The 21,858-nt window shown below is 42.8% G+C and overlaps 1 protein-coding gene across 5 annotated transcripts in view; it reads right to left on the reverse strand.

Annotated features, from left to right (window-relative positions):
* The window catches only part of CCSER1 (coiled-coil serine rich protein 1), a 701,519-nt gene that overhangs the window by 386,490 nt on the left and 293,171 nt on the right, over window positions 1-21,858 (reverse strand). The gene's annotated exons all lie outside the window — the stretch shown is intronic.

Consider the following 21,858-nt stretch of genomic DNA (forward strand, 5'->3'; position numbering starts at 1 on the left):
TATACCCCGCCCTCCCCAGCCAGAGCCAGGCTCAGGGCGACTAACACCAGTAAAATTACAATAAAAACATAATGGGGGGGGGCGATTTAAAGTACTGCTTAAAATGCAGCCTCATTTTAAAAGTAGCCCATAGATCAAAACCATAAGGGGAGGGAAACATAAGGGTCAGACTGAGTCCAACCCAAAGGCCAGGTGGAACAGCTCTGTCTTGCAGGCCCTGCGAAAATATGTCAAGTCACGCAGGGCCCTAGTCCCTTGTGACAGAGCATTCCACCAAGTTGGGGCCAGTACTGAAAAGCCCCTGGCCCTAGTTGAGACCCATCTAACCACCTTGAGACTTGGGACCTCCAAAATGTTGTCATTTGTGTACCTTAAGGCCCTCCGCGGGGCATACCTGGAGGTTTCAATGGTTTCAACTGAGAATATAAACTAACATCTGTCTGTCAGTGCATTGCACACATATTGGGAATAGATCCCTGCATCCATAAATACTGTGCTGCAAAAACCCACAAGCTTCGTTGCCTGTGCCTGCAGGTTTGGGTTGCTAGTTATTCTGCATTTGCAACTGGCTTTTAACCCACGTTTTCCCCAAACCTTTCCATACAATCCAAAATGAAGTTGTCCCCTGCATAATCTCCAAGGAAGCCCTAGCACATGCACGAGAGAAGACTGCAAGCAGCCGGAGTTGTTTTTAAAGGTTTTACTGTAGCCAATCACCCGGCTGAATAAGCAAGCTGTTTTGACAAGGAAGGGTGGCTTGCTGTTTTGCCAAGCAATCGGCTGCATTTAAAATGTTCCAGGCACTTTCTTGCTGGACATATTCTTCTCCCTAGCCTACTCTATGGTAATAAGATCATAGTCTGTGGTTTCGATGCCATGGTTTTTCTTCCGTCTTGTCACAATGCCAATATCCAATGCCCTTTTAAATGTGTTGAGAGAGGGGAAATTATTGGTTTGCTGTTGCTCTTATTTTTACTGTGTATTTTGTGGTTTTTATATTGTAATTTTATGTTGTGAACCTCCCTGAGATCTATAGATGATCTACAAATTTAATTAAAATAAATAAATGGCACACTTGCCAGATACAGAGCTGAGAATGCATACATTGCACACTGTGTGCTTCCATCATGTCATGAGATGTTTGCATTGGTCATTGCAGGCAAGAGGTAATACAGAGAAACAGAACAGGGGGCAGCTCTCTGTCCCTTGTAACATCTTAAAATACACTGCAGATCCACCCCTTTTACATTAAATCATACAGTTCGCTCCAGCTAAAATTTGAGCAACAGAAGTTATGGTTGACAACTTCAGAGATTAAACTTTCCAGGCAAGCACTGATGGGGGCATTTCATTTCAGCATCACTCTTGCATCACACAAAACCCTTTCTTTTAAGAGAGACAGCTGTGAGGCCTTAATACCAGATACATTAACTCTTGTACTTGTATTATTCATGGCATCCTTAGCTGTGTCGCAAAAGGGAGTTGTAAACTATATTCTCTGAGAAAGGTAGGAGGGAGCTTGTTTGCTACAACGTTGTTGTTGTTGTTGTTTAAAAAAGAATAAAAATTAATCTTGCATTATGTCTTCAACGTCTATTTAGGTTCTCTCCAAACAGAATACATCAAAGACGGAAACATTAAGAAATCCTATTATCCTTTTCTATTTCATGTTTGCAAAAAAAAAGAGAGAAAAGAACAAATGCTTCCAGATGAGTAGCTTGACAGCAGTGAACACATTCAGATCAAATATTACAGTGCCTTTATATTCTGCTTTTAATCTGCAGTGCTACATCATCAGCTGTGTTTGTGTAAAATCGGCTGCTTGAACTTCTTTGGGTGCTTACTTGAAATATTTGCTCTGTCAAATCATGTTATGTCTATCTCTTGAGTGAAGATTTAACTATAATTAAAAGGGACAAAGAACATGGCAGCAGACAGAACCCTCTGTCTGTAAATGTAAGTTGCTTCTGCTAAGTCACAAGCGGAGTGGCCAGATGGAAAAGAGGACAAGACTCTTGCATCTTGAACAGTTGTGTGGAAGAAGGAATTCCAGGAGCCATCATTATAGTAAGGACAGGGGGTACAACATGCAGCTCGTTTTGTTGCCAATTAAAAAAATAAAAGTGTTAAAAGTTACACACCCCACATCAGTGTTATGCAGAACCATTGGCATTTTCAGCCGCAGCCAACTACAGCACACAATTGCAACCCAAATCTTCCAATGAAGCAGGAGATATAATGTGAACACTCGTTCTGCTTATTCCCTCCCCAAACTACTGAAATTGGACAGGTTCCAGGCCTGTCACACAGCAAGTGGGGATGGGAGGTATGTAGGGCCAGGAAGGGCATGAACTGTTGAAGATCTTCCAGTGCTGGGAAGGAGGAGAGATGGTCTAGCAGACGGGTTAAGTTTAGAACAGCCTTCCCCACCCTGATGCCCCTACCCAGATGTTTTGGACTACAACACGCATTGTCCCTGAACACTGGCTGCTTGGTGCTGTGGGGAGATGTAGTCTAATAACATCTGGCTGGTTTAGAAGGTTCAAAACATCTGTGAAAACAGTGATCTAGTGAGCGACAGGAAACTGTCCTTTTAGCTCAGTACTGTCCACACTGATTGGCAGTGGCTCTCCAAGGATTTCAGACAGGAAATATTCCCAGCCCTGCGTAGAGATGCCAGAGATTGAACCAAGGTGAAGCTGATGGTCTTCCACTGAGCTATGGTCATTTCTCCATAGGTTGGTAGAGATAGCAAGTCAAATACTTCAGATGCACTGCTGTATTATTTTTCAGCATGATGAGAAGGGATACAGACCCTTATCTTTATAACACTCTCATTTAGATATCTGGATACACCCATTGGGTAATCCTTAGAATAGATCTTTGGATATATCTCCAGACAGGCATTAATCGGCCAGTGATTACTACCATATAAAGTAGTTGGTCTACCCTGATCTTCAGATCTCCAAAAAATACAACTGTCTAGGGCTAGGCAGTGATTCAAACAGCTGCCAGGAGCAACGTTTTGGAGGTACTTTCAAACACTCTACCAATTGAACTAAATGACCAATTTATGATTCCCAAGGTCACACTGACTCACATCATGCTAGACCTGACACTGTTCCTGTGGAAGGTTTGTACATTCTAAAGCTCCTCTAAAAACAAACAGTCAACAAGGGGCTGCTAAACTAACCGAATAAAATGAGCTCGTTTCCGGAATTTCTTAACTCTTGAAACATATTAAGAACATGGCTGGAATGCACATGATGGCTGGGGAATAATGGGAGAGCACCACATTAGATACAGCTGTCCTAACATGATACCCATTTTACTGCTATGAGACTCTGAATCTCAGTCGTGGGTTTGTATGTTGAACGAAAGATTCCTGCACTGCAGAGGGTTGGACTAGATGACCACCATACCCCTTCCAACTCCACAAGTCTATGATTCTATAAAGGAAGGACACAGTTCCCACCCACCCACAGTGCCAATTAAGAATTCAGCGTTATTAAATACCCTTTCAGTAAATTGTCTCTCTTACTGTTTCTCTGAAGCAACGCACACAAGAACTTTGGCCAGCTTTCAGTACGACTGTATTAATGTGAACTCCAAGGTTGCGGCCCCCTGTCTATAATTTCTAATTACATATAGGCAATTTTTATAAGCTATTCTTATTAGCATAAAGATGATCCTTGGCAAGATAAGACACATTTTTCAAAGTATCAATCTTTCGCCAGATTGAAGGTGATGGATTTTTATCCCCCGTTATCTCTCTCATTAGAACGTGTAAAAGCTGCAACATCTATGAAGAGCGTGACTTATTTCACAGCACTTTCCAGTGCAGATTTTGTTTATTTCAGAAGTCAATTCTGTAGGAAACAGCCCTGCTGTATCAGACCAAAGACTCATCTGGACTGGCATTCTGCTCTCACAGGGCCAACCTGATGCCAATGGGAAGCTTGCAAGCAGGACCTGAGTGCAACACTGTTCTCCCCTCTTGTAATTACCAGCAGTTGGTATACTGTTTCTCACCGTGGAGGAGGAGGAGGAGGAGGAGGAGGAGGAGGAGGAGGAGGAGGAGGAGGAGGAGGAAGAAGAGGAGGAGGAGGAGGAGTTTGGATTTGATATCCCGCTTTATCACTACCCGAAGGAGTCTCAAAGTGGCTAACATTCTCCTTTCCCTTCCTCCCCCACAACAAACACTCTGTGAGGTGAGTGGGGCTGAGAGACTTCAAAGAAGTGTCACTAGCCCAAGGTCACCCAGCAGCTGCATGTGGAGGAGCGGAGACGCGAACCCGGTTCCCCAGATTATGAGTCTATCGCTCTTAACCACTACACCACACTGGCTCTCAAAAGGAAAAGAATTGATTGACTGACTGACTGACTGATTATATTTCTAAGCCGCTTTTCATTCAAATGAATACCAAAGAGGCTTCCAAACAATAAATAACAACAACATGATATAACATAATAGAACATCACAAATACAGTCACATTTGTATAATGACATTATGATATTACATGTTTTATTTTCAAACCCCTATTTAAGCTGCTGCACACTGGATCAATATTTTCATCGGGTGCCATGACTCCCAAGAGTTCTTCTCTGGACAGTCACTGGCAGTTCAGACCCCAGAAGTATATGAGTGAAGTCAGGGATGGGGGCTTTTCCCTCAAGAAGCATTGCTTTACATTTCCTCACATTGAGCTGCATTTATGTGCCCAGGTACAGAAGTGCCCAGCCTAGCCAGGGAAGCCCAGGGAAGGAATAAGACTCAGGAAAGCAGTACTTAGGCTGAAACAGGCCACAACTTTATCAATTACAGATGTAAGCAGACTTAGGCAAAGGCACTGGGCATGGATTCTGCTTCAGACAGTCCTTCTGCTGGCTGATGAGTGAGCTGAGGTTGTCATTCCTCGAGTCCACCAATGGGAAGGGTGTTATGACTCATTGGACCCATGTGGGCTCCCAGACGGAAACACCCTCCTTTAGCAGGGTACCCCCACTGAGCTAAAATTCCAACCCAATACCTAATCCACTATGTTGTAGTTTAGTTGTTCAGTTGTGTCCGACTCTTCGCAACCCCATGGACCAGAGCACGCCAGGCACTCCTGTCTTCCACTGCCTCCCACAGTTTGGTCAAATTCATGTTGATAGCTTCAAGAACACTGTCCAACCATCTCGTCCTCTGTCATCCCCTTCTCCTTATCCACTCCTAATCCATTACTTATCCACAAGTAACAATTCCTATGACGCAGGAGAAAACCTACAGACCAGCCAATCTGTCTGCAGGAAAAAAAACATCCTTCCTGGCCCCAAATAGAGCCGCCAAACATTCCATAGGAAGATTAAACCAGCACTGACCCATGAATTTGCTGAACTAATTGTTAAAAAGGGATATAAAAAAGGGAGGCGTGAGGAAGTCGGGAAAATAAGTTAATTGAAGATAAATAACTAGAAAAGAGTGATTTGTGTTTTTTCCTATTCTATTTTTTGTGTGTTGACTGTTCTTTTTTCCCCTCTTGTTAAATGTTTGTATTTTATGTATTGTGAAAGTTTGTATTGTTGTGTTTTATATTGTTTTTCTGTGTTTTTATTGTCCTATTTTTCTATTGTTAAACTTAATAAAAATATTATTTAAAATAAATAAATAAATAAACCAGCACTGACCCCCTTACCTTTGGGCCGGACCAACCAACTCAGGGGGAGAGTGTGGGGAATCCAGCGACGATCTGAGCAGGCTGAGGCAAGTTGCAGGCCCAATTTAAGCCTCTGGGGCGGACACGGTCAAGAACTGGCCGTGCCAGGTCCGCCACTGCAGCCATGCCTCCCTGCTCTCTCTGGATTCACTCGTTTGAATCGGGCAAGTTGCTGTTGGCCTCATGGCCACCAGAGAAAGCCTGAGCATTTCCTCAATGGCCGCGCAGATAACTTGGCCCTGGGTGAGAAGCTCACCTTAAAGCACTTACTCATCACTTATCCACAAGTGTGTATAAATAATCAAGAAGGTGCCTGATTTGTGCCACAAGGAAAAAGGGAATTGTTATTTAAGAAAATGTCTTATAGATGCAGTCAGTTGTACAATTAATGCGTTTGACAAAATTTAATAGCTGCTAATCTCTAGCAACAAAAAAAGGGAATGAGAGGCATAAAAGTTTAAAAGTCCTCTGTGCTGTGTGCATGTGTGTGGCAGGATCTGGGCAGCATTAACTGCAAGAAGGTGCATTAGATGAAATGGTTACACAATTCCACGCCGAGACTATAACAGAATGGATGCCGTTCTTTGTATCAGTGAAGGCTAAGATGGGTCCCAGCAATGTTTGTAAAATGGGGAAGGGAAGAATGTGGCTAGAATAAGTGACAGAATTAGATCAAGGGTAAGATCATTCATATTTTTTAACAGCAGACACTAATGGAGCGGCTGTCCAAAAAAGATATCTGGATTGGCAATGGCACCTTGAAGGCAAGGGAAAGGGGGGTATAAAAGTACCATAAATCCAGTTTTAGCAGCATTTAACCTCCGATTTAAGGATGAGAGGGGAAAACAGCACTATATTTTCTCGCTTGACAATTCACTGCAAGTTTTAGACACAGACACTTTGAGTTATGAAGAACTTCCGTGTTTTAGGGGTGAGGATAATTCTGTATTGTTTGTATTAGAGCGAAACCATTCCCCGGGTAGGAATCCTTATGTAGTAAAAATGGCACAATCCACAGACATGAGAGACACTCGCACAAGAGACATCTTGAGCTCTTTGGACTGCAAGAAATTCCCTCCAGCTCACCTCAGCTCTCTTTGAACTGAAGTGAGCTGGTGGATGAATGATTCAGTGGGAGGGTTGAATCCGAAGACCTTTGAGAGCCTTCCAGCTGTATGATTATTTGCGAGATCATCTTACCCCATATTTGCCCACTCAATTACTTTGATTTGCGGAAATGGCACTGTTACAAGTGCCACATAATATTTTTTCCGCATTTGTAAGAAATCAATCTTTTAGTGTGGCTAAAATTTTGTTGTTGTTTAGGCAAACCTGTCCAGAAAAAAAATGCTGATTTGTTTTAATCAGGCTTTTACCTCACTATTGATTTTTTAAATCATTTTTTAAATGTTTTAAATAGTTACTTTTAACTGTTTTTTTTGTTTTTTTACTGATTTTTTTTTGTTTCATTCGTTTTGTAAACCACTTTGAGGCTTCATTACAATCAAGCAGTGAAATAAATAAATAAAATAAAATAATTATTCTTTGAAGACCTCTTTCTCCATTTTTATTTCATTAGCTGCATGCAACAAAGCACTCTCTGATGTGCTACCCTAAAAGGTAAAGGTAAAGGGACCCCTGACCATTAGGTCCAGTTGTGACCGATTCTGGGGTTGTGGCGCTCATCTCGCTTTATTGGCCAAGGGAGCCGGCGTACAGCTTCTGGGTCTTGGGGCCAGCATGACTAAGCCGCTTCTGGTGAACCAGAGCAGCGCACGGAATCGCCATTTACCTTCCCGCCGGAGCCGTACCTATTTATCTACTTGCACTTTGACGTGCTTCTGAACTGCTAGGTTGGCAGGAGCAGGGACCAAGCAACTGGAGCTCACCCTGTCACGGGGATTCGAACCGCCGACCTTCTGATCGACAAGTCCTAGGCTCTGTGGTTTAACCCACAGTGCCACCCGCATCCCTATGTGCTACCCCAGCCATGGTCAATACCTTGCAGTGAAAATCGAAATCTAAATGTACGAACATCCCTTCCAGATAAGCTCAAAATTCCATCGGCTCCAACAATGTTTTCAGCAGTGGCCAGCTGGATGCTTCGGGAGGTTTGTGAAAAAGGCATGCAGACAACAGACCATCCCTATTATTTAGTGGTAGTGTTGTGCATCTGTTCTGCCATGCAGGAAGCCACAGGTTCGATCCTCAGCATCTCCAGGTAAACACCCTCTTAGATGCTATTTGTTATTATTATTTATTTAATTTTTGAATCATTTCCTAGGAAGTATTCCAATGGGCTTTCGTAATGCAATAAAAAATATTTATTAACAGGTTTTTTAAAAAATAAAATACATATATAGAAACAATTTCAAATCCAATACAGATACCAACTGAGATACACACAAAATCTCCCCTTGGAAGGTTTGTTGAAAGAGGAGAGTCTTTAACAGATGCTGAAAAGACAATGGATAATTTGCCTGGAGAACGTTCCAAATGGTAGGCGCCACCACACTAAAGGCCTAATCCTGACTTTGTGCAGAATGGACCTCCTGATTGGCATTTGTAGGATTTCCTCTTCTGTAGAACACAGTGATCAGCTGGGTATATAAGGAATGAGACAATCTTTTAGGTATCCCAGTCTCAAGCTGTATGGGGTTTTATATGGCAGTAGCACCATCTTGAACTTAGCCAGGTTGCTAATAGGCAGCTAGTGCAATTATTTCAACAGTGGTGTAATGTGATGGCAATATTCTGCCCTAGAGTAGAGTTACCAGACGTCCTCGGTTCCTGGGGACAGTCCCCAGATTCACTAATCTGTCGCTGGACAAAATCTGTCCCCAGAATGTCCCCGGATTTTAATTAATGTCCTTGGATTTATGCCTGGGGACTTTCGGCGAGGCAACATGGTGGGCGCCATGGCAGCGAGCAGCACCGAAGGTCCTGGCCATGTCAAAGTTCCAGCCAGCCAATCCGCTGGCTGGAAGGTGGGTGCTATTTAAACCAAGGCGCGGGCCAGAGAGCTTTCTTCTGACTCACTTTCTCGATCAACGCTCGCCCTGAACTGGAGCAGAGCTGCCCGCAGCAGAAGAGCCCGTGGCGCTCTTCTGCTGCGGGCTCTGAGAGCCTGAGTTGGGGGGGGGGCAAGCGAGGCGCTGAGGTGGTGCAGAAGAGGAGGAGAAGCATAGAAAAGAGCTGTGTCGTGTTGCGAGACAGAGAGAGAGAGGGAGGGTAGCAGCGGCTTCTCACAGGAACAAAGAGGCACGAAAGCGAAGACTGAGGGGGAAACTGGGGGGGGGGCAGGCCGGCAGGTGGTCTTCTTTGCTTTCTCTTCCTCCTCTCCCTCCAACGGCCACTGTGGAGATAGTGAGTTTAACGGGGGGCAAGGAAGGTGCTGTGGTGCCCCTTGTCCCCAGCAGTGCCGCGCTGCTTTCCCACCAAGAGTGGGGCGCGGGGGGGGGATTGAAACGTTCTCAGGAGACGGAGCCTCCCTCCCTCTCTCCGTGCTTCCTCCAGCACCAGCAGCCTCTCTTGTGAGGAGGGCTGTGTGTGGGTCCGCTGTTTGTCCACCTCTGGTAACAAGACACCACCACCACCAGTTAAATCTCCATAGAGACTGCACTTGCCTTCCAGTGGTCTCCCGGTTATGGGAAGCTGGTGCCTTGTGTGTGTGTTTTAATGTGTGTTTTCCCAAGACCAGCAAGGGCCTTTACTCGATCTTTTTCCCCTCCAACCACAACCTCTTTTTTTGGCATTTGTGTGTTTGTAGACGGGCTTCTCCGCCTGCCTTGTGTCTAAGTGTGCGCACAACAACTTTGGGGTCCCTCCCAAAAAAAACCAGGTCAAGAACTCTGGGCAACCCTTTCCTAAAATAAAGCATGACATTCAAACAGAAAAAAACGAAAAAGGGGGGGAAAGTGTCCCCGGATTCCTTGAAAAAAATCTGGTAACCGTATGACCTATGCTACTTTCCTAGGAATCTGGCATTGTGTTTTCAAAACACAACATATTCTTTTAATAAGCTGTGCCCAATCACAGGGGACTTGCTATCCAAAACTACTTCACGCTGCTGTTTCAGGATTAATAGTTTCTTGTTTGTGTAGTCCACCTAATGCTATTTTTCCCTCTTAAAGATAAATAAATTAGAAATTAGGTTCACGAGAGTTTTATCTCTGCACGTTAGCCAGCAAAATGCTACTTGTGTTACAGAAACGTAAGGAGCTTTTGTGTTATGTGACAAAACACTTTCCTAGTTTTAAGTGTATGAGCTGTGTTTCTGTTGCAAGTTTAAATAATAATAAAAAAACACACCCAAGCATTTTGTCAGTGTAAGTGACTATCCCTGGCAAAAGCAATTTCTGGCTTTCCGTGCAATGTCTTCTGCAGTTATGTCTTCAAGCCAGGACGCAAAATGCTGTAATAGTTAAGAAACTGTCTAAGCATGAAGAGTGCCACCTGCTGGCCATCCGCTATACTGCAACTCACACCTGTCAGCCTCTCTATGCAGTACCCTTGATTGGATGAAGGAGCACAAAGTTGTACTACAAGGGAGCTGGCAATTTTGGATTCATAAATTGAAAGTTGGACATGCTTGATAAGCACTGTATTGCAGTGGTTATTTGATTAATTATGGAATATAATCAAGACACAAATAGCTGATTATAGCATGCAATCAAGTAACCTGGCTCTCTCTCTCTCTGTGCATGTGTGTTTCCTCTAAATTAACAATTGAAAATGGCACACATCAGTGGCAGCAAAATTGAGAATCACATGTAATAATAAAAGCAGGTTGGCTACATTAGCCATGTTTCATTCACAGTTCATCTTTGCCTGGCAGCATCTACAATAGCATTGGAGAACCTGTGGCCCTTCAAATTTGCTGGACCCATCAGCCCCAGCCAGGACAGACAGAGGTCAAGGGTGATGGGAGTCATCACCCAGCAACATCTGAAGCGAAAGAGGCTCTGCACCCGTGATCCAGAAGATGCAAAGCCCCAGTAGCCAGCCCCTGGAGAAGTGCCCAGGCCAATATGTCAGGCCAAGGAGACAGTGATGTCCACACAGGTGACACAGTCGAAATGAAATAGGGTTGCATGCAGATAAATAATATGCTTTCTCTTCCCCCCTTTATGACATCTGACATGTTTACTTTAGTACCAGTGTGCCAAATACCAGGTCCAATGCAAATTATTGATTTGTCTATTCCCCGCCCCCCAAAGCCTTCACAACCTGAGACCTGCACATCTCATAGACCACATCTCTGGTTGTGCTGCTTGCTTGGTAAGTCTCAGTGATGCAGCATGGGTATATATTATATATAAAACGTAAAGAGAACCTTGACCATTAGGTCCAACTTTGGGGTTGTGGGGCTCATCTCACTTTATTGGCCGAGGGACCTGGCATACAGCTTCTGGCCAACCAGAGCAGCGCACGGAAACGCCGTTTACCTTCCCGCTGGAGCCGTACATATTTATCTACTTGCACTTCATGCTTCCAAACTGCTAGGTTGGCAGGAGCAGGGACCAAGCAATAGGAACTCACCCCATTGTGGGGATTTGAACTGCCGACCTTCTGATCGGCAAGCCCTATGCTCTGTGGTTTAACCCACAGCGCCACCCTGCTGCTCAATTTGATCAGAGTTGTAATACTGGGGAAGGAGAGGTTAATTATTTCTCCTTGAGAAAGAGGGTCACACCTATATGCATAATGCCTGTCCCCCCCCCCCCCCGGAGAAAATACCAGGTTGGGAGAGGAACAATTTAAACAAACAAAAAACAGCAGGGCAGACTTGAAATCCTCTCCAGATGCACAGCCCTGGACAGCTATGAGCAGAAGAATGTTCATGTGCACATGCACATATCTGAATTTTCTCATTCAACCCCCTAGGTGAGATCTGAGTGCTAAGAAGAGCCTTGCTTGATTAGGTCAAAGGCCTATCTCACTCAACATCCTGTTCTCAGGTCAAAGGCCTATCTAGCTTAGCATCCTGGTCAACTAGATGCCCATGGAAAGTTCACAAGCAAGACATGAACACAACTTCGTCTCTGCAACAGCTGGTATCCAGAAGCATGCCAGCTCCAATACTGGAGGTGGTGCACAGCATCACAACTACCAGCCTTTGATAATCTTTCCAAGATGCGTATCAAACTCATGCACGTCACTGTGGGGGGAAGTATGTGAATGGTCTTTCCACACGTTGCGTCAGAGCTGTGAAAGGAGTGTGCCCAATGTCACTTGTGCTTCCTAACAACATGCAAAGCCACTATAAGGCAGAAAGCATATTTCTGCTAAATGAATATAAGAAGAAGTTAACCTTAGAGGAAATGGAATCCTTGACGTGTTGGCAAGGTCAGTGTCTGGATGAATTACCTGCTGAAGCAAATGCCAAAGGCACAAGTAGGTTTGTCAAGGAGTGAGATTACCTGCACACTACGCCTTTCTGGACAGCTTTCCCATTATGGGTAAAAATAATAATTCCCTCACTTGGAGATTATTCATAAATGAAACACATTTTTCTTTCCATGCATATTCCTCATGTGGAACTGGGTTTGCCTCAATGCTTTGCCCTTAATGAAACAGGAGGCTCCTTAACAGAAGGGGTGGAGAAGCTGTGGCTAATTGGCATCAGGTTAGGACCGGTGTTGGGACGCGGGTGGCGCTGTGGGTAAAACCTCAGAGCCTAGGACTTGCCGATCGCATGGTCGATGGTTCGAATCCCCGCGGCGGGGTGAGCTCCCGTCTTTCGGTCCTAGCTCCTGCCCACCTAGCAGTTCGAAAGCACCCCTAAAGTGCAAGTAGATAAATAGGTACCGCTTTATAGCGGGAAGGTAAACAGCATTTCCGTGTGCTGTGCTGGTGCCGGCTCACCAGAGCAGCTGGCCACGTGACCCGGAAGTGTCTCTGGACAGCGCTGGCCCCCGGCCTCTTAAGTGAGATGGGCGCACAACCCTAGAGTCGGACACGACTGGCCCGTACGGGCAGGGGTACCTTTACCTTTAGGACCGGTGTTATGTACTGAGTTGAATAGGATCCAAAAGGCAGCAGTCTGATTGGTCTTAGAACAATAGGGTCCAGAATGCAGCAGTTTGATTGGTCCACAGGAGCCACCCAATCCAGCTCCAGGTGGAAGTGAATCCGCAACCTGATTGGCCTACACGTGAATCCCGGAATTAGCCAATCACGTGGGGCCCATTGTGTAAATAATGTATATATAGCAGACATTCTGGGGGAACTTCCATTCCTCCTCACCACTATGAGCTGAATAAAGAGCCAATAGCCAGGGATGAAGGGAGTCACAGTCCACCAACATCTGGAGGGCCACATCATAGCTTTACAAGCAAAACATCCAAGGAATATCAGGGGACTAAGGGCCAAACCAGTCATGTGGTTTATCACGTGGTGCGCCCTTGCATACCTTATTTTTCTTAAAGCAGATGAAATGGTGCAGAGGGAAAGGAAATGCTCAATGGGGAAGGGGCTTTAACACTTTGTTTTGGTGCCGGTCAGAATCATACATCCCCATGCCAGCTTTTCCCGATGGGAGGAAGGCTCCCCTTTTCACCAATGAGAGCTCTATAAATAACGGGTGCAGTAGGAGGGCTCATATACGGTGAATTGGCTGTTCCCATTCTCGCATAAGCACAAGAAACAAATATGGTGGTGCAGAGGGCAGGATGCAAATTTCAGCAACCTTGTGAAGGTACATCTAGAATCCTGTTTTCACAGTAGTCAATCCCAGATGGTCACAAACAGGACATGAGCACAACAACAACACCCTCCCCACTTTCCTACGCTAGGTGGGAGCTAATAAAACAGGCCTCTGGAAAGAGAAAGCAGAGAAGTGGTCAAATATGTGCCAGTCCCCTTTATTTCAATGCCCCCATGTGGTTTAGTGTGGTGTAGGGAAAGATAAATATGTGTGTGTGAATTAGAAAGCTGCAAGTTTTATGTATCCCTGGCTATGTTGTTTCTTTCGAGCATCATGTAGCTGTAGCCTTTTCAGGGAATTTTAATAACATGTATATGTAACCTACTGAAATAAGCATATTATATATATTTTCCCTTGCTAGCATTTAAGAGACATTTACATGTAATTGAGGCCTCAGAAGCACTGCGTCCCTGTTATCACAGATTTTTCACCCTATTAGTGCAACTAATTTTATCTACCATTTGGGTTTATTATTATTATTATTTATTTTCCATTTACACTTGTCATAAAGAAACACCACCTTCTAAAGCAATGCACTTTTGAAAGGAGTGCAGCTAGTTTCAGAAATAATTATTTGAAACACAAACTGAAATGTAATCATATTTGCTTTAAATTAGAAAGGCTAATTTAATAGCAGATAATGTGCAAATCGTTTTCTTACAAGAACACAGAGTAGTTTGTCACAAAACGGCAGCACAATTTGCATTATAATGGGCTTCCTTATCATCCCACTGTATAATTGTTTAGAACATTTTGATACAGCCACCAGCAAAAAACACTTTTTAAGTTGCATCTGAACAGCTGCCAAAATTTATATCGGCACATAAAAGCCTCTAACACTCTATGTGCCCACACATTAACAATGGATCATATGGAGTAGCTATTGGCAAATTAGATTTTAGTACTCTTGCCATTGACCAAAAATACTGTAGTTCGTGGACCTTCTTTGCTTGTGGTCTTGATCTGGGATGGCTAAAAAATAACATGTGGGCTAAATCTGATCCTCAAGGAAATTCAACCTGACCCTGAATATGTCTTGGTTAGCCTGATGGCTGGGGAAAGATCCTGTTGTTCTTATTAGAACTCTCACCAGCTTTTGATACCATTGACCATAGTCTCCTCCTAGTTCACCTATAGAAAATGGGTATCAGGAGCACTCTAATCTCACATTCAAGAAGGTAACATTGGATAAATGCTTCTTGACCCCCACCAGCTCTGGTGCTATCCTCCAGAGCAAAAGAAAACAAGCTTTCTAGGCTACATTGACAGAAGTATAGTGTCCCAATCAAGGGAATTAACAGCACCATTCCACTCTGCCTTGGTCAAACCACACCTGGAATACTGTGTCCAGTTCTAAGTACCACCATTTAAGAATGATATTGACAAGCTGGAACGTGTGCAGAGGCTGGTGACCAAGATGATCAAGGGATTGGAATCCAAGCCTTATGAGCAACAGTTGAAGGAGCTGGGTATGTTTAACCTGGAAAAAGCGAGACTGAGAGGAGATATGACAGCCATATTCAAATATCTACAGTACATCTACTGTTTTCTTTTGATACAGAGGATAGTACCCTGAACCAATTTCTTCAAGTTACAAGAAAGGAGATTTTGACTAAACATCAGGAAGAACTTTCTGACAGTGAGAGCTGTACAACAGTGGAACAGACTCCCACAAGAGGTGGTAGACTCTTCTCCCCAGGGGTTTTTAAGCAGAAGTTTGATGGCCGTCTGTCAGGGATGCTTTCGTTGAGATTCCTTCATTACAGGGGGTTGGACTAGATAACCCTTGGGGTTCCTTCCAACTTTACAATTCTATGATTCAGTCAGGTAATTTCAGCGTTGCTTGTGGTGCTCAGTTTCCACAGTCCAAAACCTATTAATTTATAATACTCATTGCCTCACAGGCTGTGGAAGCTAAAGCAGTGAAAACTACAAAAACATTACATTGCAATGTGAAATCCTGTTACCCTTATGTAAGAAGTTCCTTCTGATCATGGTACTTGTATCAGCAAACTTTGTCTGTAAGTGCAGATGAATGAGGTGGCATTATTCCTTCAGACTTCAAGAAGGGGGAACCTGTGTTTTCCTATGCACCAGAATTAGATTCAAACATAGGAAACTGCCTCACAAATATTTATCCATCAAATATTTATCTATCTAGCCCAATACTGAAGGAAATAAAGACATTTTATATTTGCCAATAGTCATCTGGCATCAGATTGTCACTGATGGGACACCAAGGGCAAGCTGTCTGTCCGATAGAGCCATTTCCCCAATTTATGCCTTTGAAATTGTAATCACAAACAGTGAAGGAAACAAATGCCACCAGTTATATTTATGCTACCACCAGTGGTGTGTAGTTGTGTGTGTGGAGCTCCCTAAACACACACACACACACACACACACACACACATGAAATGAGGAAGTTTAGCTGTTTCGATTTAGTTTGATGCAGTAATTAGGACAAATATTCGTCCCAGGGTGATGAAATGCTAATCTCAATAAAGAACCAAATTAGTATGCAAAAACAACATGGGAAGATTAAAAGAATTATGAGTAATGGGGTCTGAGAGGAAAAGGTAATGGACTCCTTATTGCCAGACAGCCACACTTTATATATTTCAGGACAAAATCGCCACTTTAGGCCTTTTTCTCTCTATCTGGCATAAAAATATGCTTTATATATATTTTAAAGACAGAACCAGCACCGTTTTCTTTTCTCTAGCATAAAAATAACAGTGCTCTTCATAGCAAAGCAGCAAAAATTATCTTCTCAGAAGAAAGAATTCAATGATATGAGAGATTCATGGGTAGATAGGTATTTTAGCTATCTCAGTCCTGTTCTGCAGAGATAAGCGTACTGGTAGTCATCTAGCTGTATCATTGGTAACTTGCTTTGTGGTGTTCAGAGTCTGTCGAGGTAACAGGAGCCATACTTCAGAGTATCTTTGCATCCATGTGGGTTATCTGCTTTCAGATTTGAAATAAGACATGTGTGGGTGGGTGGGGGGGAAGAATCTTGTCTTTCAGATATGAGCGCGGAAGAAGAATACTTTTGCTTGGCAATCTGCCATAAATGAAACAGGAATTTGGACACTGGATGGAGAAGTGTTCATATTGTGAAATTAAACAAAGATTAACTCTGTCTCCCCAGTTCTCATTCGCTGTTTGGTAACTGGCATTGATGCACAGAGAATTAATGAGTGGTACTAGACACCGCTAATGAGTGTCTCTACTTATTAGGAGCTAGATTGTCTACTGGCAATGAATAAGGACTGCTTTATTGACCAGTAAGTTTGTCTGCATACTACAATAACTTGTTCAAGCACAGTTTTTTAAATGTAACACAGCAAAGTGAAGTTACTATAGCTACTAGCTAGCCATTCCAACCCAGTCCCAATTTAGCCTTACAACAACATTTTGTAGTAAGTTTGGGTGCAAGATAATGAATAGCCCAAGGTCATGCAATGTGCTTCTTGACAGAGAAAGGAATTCTCATCTGGGTCTCTCCATAGTACTAGGACAACACATTAACCCCTACATCGTAACTTCCCCTAATGCTGCTCCAGAGGATCCTTGAATTTCTGACTCCACTGTTTCTGACTGCTCCATTTCTTTCCAGCCTTGCCTGAGATTTTCCTCTCCTGTACATTAAAAGTTGTGATTTATTTTATTTGACCCTATTTCATCTGCAGGGGAGAAAGGCAGATTATTCTGATTCAGAGTTTTTCTCTTTCCCTCTTACGCCACTTTCCAACATTGCCCCATAAAGCCAGGGAGGAGAACTTGGTGCCTTCCAGATGTTGTTGGACTACAACTCCCATCACCCCTGTCCATTTGCCATGCTAGCTGGGGCTGATGGGAGATGGAGTCCAACAACATCTGGAGGACCACAGGGTCCCCATGCCTACTTTAAAGTGAGCCTGTTTATTTATAGAGTTATATAAAAGGTAAAGGTAAAGGACCCCTGAAAGTTAAATCCAGTCGCAGATGACTCTGGGGTTGTGGCGTTCATCTCGCTTTACTGGCCGAGGGAGCCGACGTTTGTCCGCAGACAGTTTTTCTGGGTCATGTGGCCAGCATGATTAAGCCGCTTCTGGCGAAACCAGATCAGCACACGAAAACGCTGTTTACCTTCCCACCAGAGCAGTACCTATTTATCTACTTGCACTTTGACGAGCTTTCGAACTGCTAGGTTGGAAGGAGCTGGGACCAAGCAATGGGAGCTCACCCCATCACAGGGATTTGAACTGCCGACCTTCTGATCGGCAAGCCCAAGACTCAGTGGTTTAGACCACAGTGCCACTCGTGTCCCTTATATACCATACATTAAACAAAGGATTTAGGTGATGAACATGATACATCCATAAAGCAAATACTTAAGTCAACATCTGGACAGTGGTACACAATAATTGATGGTCGAGCTACACATCAGAAAAGCCCTGTGTAAGCAGAAAAGCCTTAAGATAATGAAGAGTCTTAAGTATCTTGAGCAGGAATCTGAACAAAGTACCAGTGGTACTAGCTAAATGGTAATAGGGAGGGAATTCCAACAGCAAGTTTAGATCTTTAAACAGGTGTTGATGGGAATCTCCCAGTAGCAGCCAGGAGGCTGCATTCTGCATATACAGCAGCTTCTGGACCAAAAACAAGGGAAGCGCAAAACGAGAGAACAAGTAAAACATATTAACTTGTGGCACATTTTAAATCTACATTAGATATGGATGAAGTCCAAAAAGGGGACAGAGTTACTTTTAAGTTCTTGCATACATAGTTAGTGTTGCTTTGCACATTAGAAAATTATGTTTGACAACTTGACATTTTAATTCCTTCAATCCCATTAAGCTGTTAGGAGATTCAATTACTGCATAACATGGGTCGGGAACTCCTCTGTCTGTGGTGCCCTCCTTCCTTATCCCACTTCTATTTCCTTTTGCTTTTTATTAACAGAGTTGGAGAACTCATTAGAAGCCTTGTTATCATTAACATTATTAAACTTTGTCTTCCTCATTATCAGGAACATTTTTATCTCTGCTGTCATTAAGCAGCACATCATTTAGCTCAAAATTACTCACAGGCTATGGAAAGGACAGAGTGTAATCCACACTTTCCTGGACTTTTGTGTGTGTGAAAGATCTTCCAGTTGCTTGCAGATTATTTGTAATGCAGTCTCCAACATATGCCAATTTATTGGGACAATCAGCTCTTTTTGCCAAGAAAGCTCAGGTGTATTTGAAATGACGAGCCCGAGGCAACAATAGACGCACAGCAAACTCGGTTGGGGAATTGGCTCATTTTGGCTGCTTTATTAAGGCCAACAATAGCAAATTAATAATGGACAATTGAGATAATGATGGTGGGAATTAACTGGGCTGATTTTACTTTATTTTTTTGTGCTGTTCTAGCCACTTAAGCATTTAAGTAGGCAAACAACTACATCATTATGCTTTCTACCTTTAAATATATATGTCAAAGGGACTGGAGAATAAGTTAAGACCCAGGTGTGAGCCTGGCATTTAGGAGGCAGATGTTGCTGTTTCGTTCTCCTTCAACCTGCTACTCTCAAGCTTTAATTCTTCATGCATGTCCCCCATTAGGTTTAACCATGCTTAAAGGTGTGTGTTCCGGCCTCATATAAGTCTAGCATGCTTGAATCTAATTAGTGCATGGACCATAGACTAAGTTGTCCTGTCAGGCTTAGCCAATGCCATGACTTCAAACTTTGTGAGGAAATGGGACACCACTTTGTTATCTCTCTCTCTCTCTCTCCATGTGTATTTCAGTATGTAAAGAGCTCTCAGCTGATTGTTCCAAGACATGGCTTTAACCAGCCTTTTTCATTTCAAACCAGAACAGAGTATGAAGCTAGTATTTTTTCTATACCAATAGTTTAGAAACTTTTACTATTTGTAACTAAGCAATGTTTTACTGCCTATGCATCTTTTCTGACTATTGTATGGACAAAGGACATTTTGGTGGATCCCTGGGCTACCTCAAAAGGAAGCTGAGCACGACAAAAACTCTGCACTGCACCCATGAAAGTCTTGGTATCTGGGGTGGTGGCAAGGATGTTCTCTTGTTCTTCTCCCTCCCTCAAACACAAAACTACTTCTCCTTTATCTTATAGTTCACATACTCAGTTAAAACTACAATCCTATGCACACTTTTCTGGGCAGAAGCCTCCCTGAAAACAGTGGGACTTACTCCTGAGTAAGAATGCAAAGGATAGATCACTTCATCTAGTTCACCCTCACTTCTTACCAACAAAGTTCCAGTAGACTACAAGGAGAGATGGGCAGCAGATTTGAAAGAGAGTTTCATATTTGGGGGTTATTTTTCCCTGTGGATCGATTCTGTGGTCACATTCACTTGCCTGGGGCAGTTCATGAAGAAGTAATTGCTGGTGCGGGCACTGTAATGCACCCACAGCTAAGTCTCTTTTAATAGATATTTTGTTCAGACAGTTTGCCTGGCAGAAAAACAAGTAGCACAAACCATTACAATGGCTTGAATTCTGCCGGAAGATCTTTAACTTCCATAAGGAATGTCTGCCATATCAAAACGGTTGATACTGCAGCCCATCCCAAAATCTTCACAGTCATGATTCATCAGCGTTGTATCTACAAATCAAAGCCAAAATGGTGAACTATATATCAGCAAACTGTTTGGTTTGTAAATGGGAGACAAACATTAAAAAGAAATAAACCGACTGCCAAACCAACTACACTACTATCAGAATCTGATGCCTTATTATTGTTGTTGTTGTTGTAAAATTCACACTCAATGCATGTTAAAGCAGCATGTAATGAAGGAATTACCCATTTCCAGCATGAATTACTTGATTTTTTTAAAAAGTGACTACTTTAAATGCAGACGTTGAATAAATCAGTAACAATATACTGGTTAATTACAAACTTGGTTAGCTAAAGAAACCTGGAGAGATTTAATAAATTGATAACTGCCTCTTAATTTGCCAGTCATTTGTGATATTTGTTGGGCTGACAGAGAGATGTACTGATCTCTTAAAAGCTCCTATCATATAAAATGCCAAATCTTATCACCAAAATAAAGAGCTGTTGAGGTGCTTCTGGACAGGAGTTCAATATGGTAAACAGGCGGTTTTGATATTGCAAACAGGAAGGTGGCAAGAGATGCTTTTGATTCTTTTTTAAAATTTATATGGGATTTTCCTCATGAAAGGGTAAATCAATATTAAATGGAGGCAAAATACAGGCTGGCATTCTAATGATAATGACGTCAAATGGATGCTGTGAAAAACTTGCATAAAAGAACACCAGTCCCACAATAAATACCTGTCTGGCTATTGGGAAGCTCCCTTGATCTTGCTGAAATCTATGATCAGGTTAAGATTCTAGAGATCTTCTCTTTTTATAATACTAGCCCTCATGTTTATGAATATACCCTTGATCATGAGTAAGCTATGATGGGGAAAGGAAAAAAAAAGTTGTGGAACTGGAGCATTGGTGTCCATTCTCATAGCTTTCCAGCAGCATAATGCCTGTGTCTTCCTTTAACTCTCCTTCTGCTACAATCCTGATACAACCATGCAAATATTGAGACTCTTTTGATAACATCCACACAAAGTGTTAGATATTGGTTCTATTTTTGTTTTAATTTTGAAAAACTGAGTAGTTTCTGAACTCATATAGTCAGAATAAGATTAGACACCCACTTCACATCATCTTAGGAATCTTTATAAAAGTAATTTCTCCATGCTCTGTAAAATATGAATAATGGAGGGGAAATCCACAATATAAACTGTTTCAATATCTGCATATTCATCATGTAATAACTGCAACATCAAGTGTTGACTTTAATTTGTGAAACGGCTATCTACCTCTGTAGAAAGAGATTTCCTATCAGCTGTGTCCGAACACAATGTTAAATGAAAGCTTAGTTCTGCATGAACTAAACTAAGCTTGTTTACTCCCCGCAACCTTCTCTGTCTTCCTCTGGCATGATGTCCAAACTGAAACAAAAATGCACTGAGTTTGAACTATGATATGACCGAACAACTCAAAATCAAACTGTGGTTTCTGATTCTGGCTAGTTTGGATAAACCATGGCTGACTGTCATCCTTGATTGAGAAGAAACAATAAACTGTGCTTAGTAGAAAACAGAAGCAGATCTTTCGGCCATGTGGAAAGAAGAGGTACAAGTAGGTTCATACACATCACATTAACCATATGGCTGAAACAAGACATAATCTCTTTCACAAAATAGTTTCCAATGGAAGCAGTTGCTACACAGCTCACCAATTGCTCTTCTGAGTGACCAGATCGATTTCAAGCTCTTTGATAGAGTGTTTAAAAACAATGCCAACATCAGAGGCAGATGGAAATCAATCTAGTCGCATGGCTCAGTGATCAGATGACTGCTTTGCCTTGTGACGAACAGTAATGTACAATGAATGTTCCATGTGGCCAGG

The sequence above is a fragment of the Podarcis raffonei genome, chromosome 9 (genome assembly GCF_027172205.1).
Source record: "Podarcis raffonei isolate rPodRaf1 chromosome 9, rPodRaf1.pri, whole genome shotgun sequence".
In the NCBI taxonomy this organism is placed as follows: domain Eukaryota; kingdom Metazoa; phylum Chordata; class Lepidosauria; order Squamata; family Lacertidae; genus Podarcis; species Podarcis raffonei.